The following is a 3,557-nucleotide window of genomic DNA, read 5'->3' on the forward strand; positions in this document are numbered from 1 at the left end:
TACACAATCACCCATTTTCCCACAAACAAGGCTACTAATACAGTAAATCTATACTATGCTATAATAATTATAACCATTAAATATTTAAAAAATAAATAAAATTAAACCTTATTCTATCACCACAACTCAAGCTAAATCTATTCTATAAAATAAAGACAACCTATAATCACATAAATAAATATGTTTAAGAGAAAGGTAACCTCGACTACAATTCTCCCCTCCTTAAAGAAATTTCATCCTCGAAATTTATCTTACTATAAACCTCAAGATACCGTTCCTTCATATCTTCATCCAATTCCCATGTTGTTGCTCTTCAGTGCTATTGCTGCACAAGATTTTAACTATAGGGTAACTTTTGGACCTTAACTCCTTAGTTCCCCACTCTAGAACGCGTACTGACCGTTCTTCATAACTGCAATCTTGTTTCAACTCGAGAGCCTCGTAATCGAGCACATGGGATGGATCTGATACATACTTTCTCAACATAAATATATGGAATACATTATGTGTTTCAGCTAATGATTGTTGTAAAGCCAAACAATATGCTATTTGCCATACTTTGTCCAATATCTCAAAAAGGACCTATAAACCTCGAGCTTAACTTGTTGGCATGTAAGACATTTTGCTGCAAACTCTACTATGTCTTTCTTCATTCTCGGCCACCAGTACATTGTCTTGACATTGTTATACATATTGGTCGATCCCGGATGAAGTGAATACGAAGTGGTGTGCATTTCTCGCATGATACTTACTCTTAATACGTCCTAATTCGACACACACACTCGATTTCTACATCATAGCATACCTTAATTTGTTATCAAAAAATCAACATTTTCTGAGCTTTGTAGTGCTGCCTTTTTCTTAAGAAGAAACTCGTCCTCTTGTTGTTTCTCCTTAATTTCCTCCATAAATGTTGACTTGATTGTGAGATCAACTAATTGTCTCGTTATCAACTCGATTTTGGATTTCTTAATATCATCTTGTAAGGGTTGTGGAATCCTCTTAAGCGTCGATATGCTACCATAACTTTGTCTACTAAGCACGTCTGCCACGACATTAGCCTTTCCCGGATGATACAAAACCTCACAATCGTAGTCCTTAACTAGCTCCAGCCACCTTCGTTGCCTTATGTTGAGCTTCTTTTGCGTAAAGAAGTACTTTAAACTCTTATGGTCCGTACAAATCTCGCACTTCTCTCCATACAGATAATGCCTACAAATCTTTAAAGCAAAGAACACTGCTGCCAACTCCAAGTCATGGGTAGGGTACCTTTGTTCGTACTCCTTTAGTTGTCTCGAGGTGTATGTGACCACCTTTCTGTCTTGCATCAAAACGCATCCAAGTCCTTGTTTTGACACGTCGCAATATACTACATACTTTCCCTTGTCATTTGGGATGCATAGAACTGGGATTGTTATGAGCTTGTCCTTTAGCGTTTGGAAGCTTTCTTTGTACTTCTCCGTCCATACAAATTTACGTTGCTTCCTTGTCAAATTTGTTAAGGGCGTAGCTATTTATGAGAACCCTTCAACAAATTGTTTGTAGTATCCTGCTAAGCCCAGAAAACTTCTCACTTCGATGGCGCTCTTAGGCTTGAGCAAGCCTTTCACAGCTTCTATCTTGATTGGGTCTACTTCTATGCCATTTTTGGATACGATGTGTCCTAAAAATGCCACCTCCTCTAGCCAGAATTTGCATTTCTTAAACTTGGCATATAATTGGTGTTTCTTGAGCCTTTCTAACGTCAGTCTTAGAAGCCATTCATGTTTGGCTTCCGTCTTTGAGTAGATTAGTATGTCGTCAATGAATACCATCATGAACTTATCCAAGTAATCCTTAAATATTTTGCTCATAAGGTCCATGAATGCGGGTGGTGCGTTTTTCAATTCAAATGACACTACTAAGAACTTGTAATGTCCATATCGAGTCCTGAAAGCCATCTTTGGGATATCCTCCTCTCGTACTCTTAGTTAGTGATATCTTGACCGTAGATCTATCTTTGAGAACACCGTGGATCCTTGCAATTGATCAAAAAGATCGTCTATTCAAGGCAAAGGATACTTGTTCTTGATCGTTACTTTGTTTAGCTCTCGATAATCTATTCACATCCATATGCTCCTGCCATTCTTCTTGACAAAAAGCATTGGTGCACCCCAAGGCGAAAAGCTTGGTCTAATGAAACATTTGTCTAAAAGCTCTTGCAGTTATATCTTTAATTCCTTAAGCTCCGTCAGTGTCATCCTATATGGAGTTTTTCATATTAGTGTCATTTCTGGTGCCAACTCTATTTCGAACTCGATCTCCCTACACTGAGGTAATCCCGGTAGATCTTCTGGAAATACCTCAGGATATTCGCATACTATGTGCACATTCTTTGGCTCGAGTTGTGTCTGTAATGTCCCAAATTTCCTAATAAGGTTTAGGACCTTGATTAGGAGGCTGGGAGGGCCATAATTGATTTATTATGCTATTAAATGATTATATGCATGTTTAGGTGTATTAAATATGCATGCGAACCCATTTCTGATTAATTGGGTGATTTTCATATTTTGGCCATTTCGGGCATATTTGGCATATATGTGGCATGTGTGTGTGGTGCTTTATTATTATTTGGTTATGCTAGGGTTACTCAGCACGAGACAATCCTAGGAGGTAAGCTAGTGGGAAAGTCACAACGGGATTTATTCTTGACTTGGAGTGAGTCAAGGGGTATTTAGCACATTACCGGGTTATTGGGTAATGGAAATAAGTATTTGATGATAAATTGGGAGTTAGTAAAATCAGGGGGAAATTATAGAGTTTTGACTATTTTGCTCCCGGGGACGTTTTCGGGACCCCGGGCGTTGGGATTTGTTTGAGGCTACTTAAGCTTGAAGTAACCTTTTAAGAAATAAAAAAGAGCGTTCAGTAAGTTCTCTCTCCCTCAAAGTTCCATTTTTGTCTCCCGATCGCATTTTCGAAGGAAACTTGAGTTCTAGGACTCGGATTCAAGCGAGGATCGAGGCATAACGATTCTAGGGAAGATTAGAAGCTTATTAGCCGTAGGATTTAGTTGGGAACAACTCAATCGAAGGTAATTCAAGTTTTAAATTCTAGGTTTTCAAAGTTTTAAGCTTGAATTGGATTTTGTATTTTGATGAGTTTTTGGATGATTTGAGACTTGGGTTTTGTTGGTTTTGGATCATGGGAATGTTTGGGAACTTTGATTTTGGGATTTGGAGATGTTTTGATAGGTTTTTGGAAGGTTTTAAAAGAGGAAAATCGGGAAAAAAATGGTTGGTTCGCTGTTGGGCCGCGGCCCTGTTCTTGGGCGCTACGACTAAGGCTCGATGAAGCAGGTGGAGGATTTTGAGAGGTCTGGGGGCGGCGGCGCTTGGGAGGCAGGGCCGCAGCACTTGGTGCAGGTGCCTAGTGCTGGAACCTTTGTTTTGGCTTGGGGCCGCAGCTCAGTGTGTTGGGGCCGCGGCGCTTGAGGGTTTTTATGGCCAAAGTGATGTTTTGATCATGGGAACTCAAACCTTAGGCCTCGGGATCATTCTTACTATCCGATTTGGTGG

The sequence above is a fragment of the Humulus lupulus genome, chromosome 2 (assembly GCF_963169125.1).
Source record: "Humulus lupulus chromosome 2, drHumLupu1.1, whole genome shotgun sequence".
In the NCBI taxonomy this organism is placed as follows: domain Eukaryota; kingdom Viridiplantae; phylum Streptophyta; class Magnoliopsida; order Rosales; family Cannabaceae; genus Humulus; species Humulus lupulus.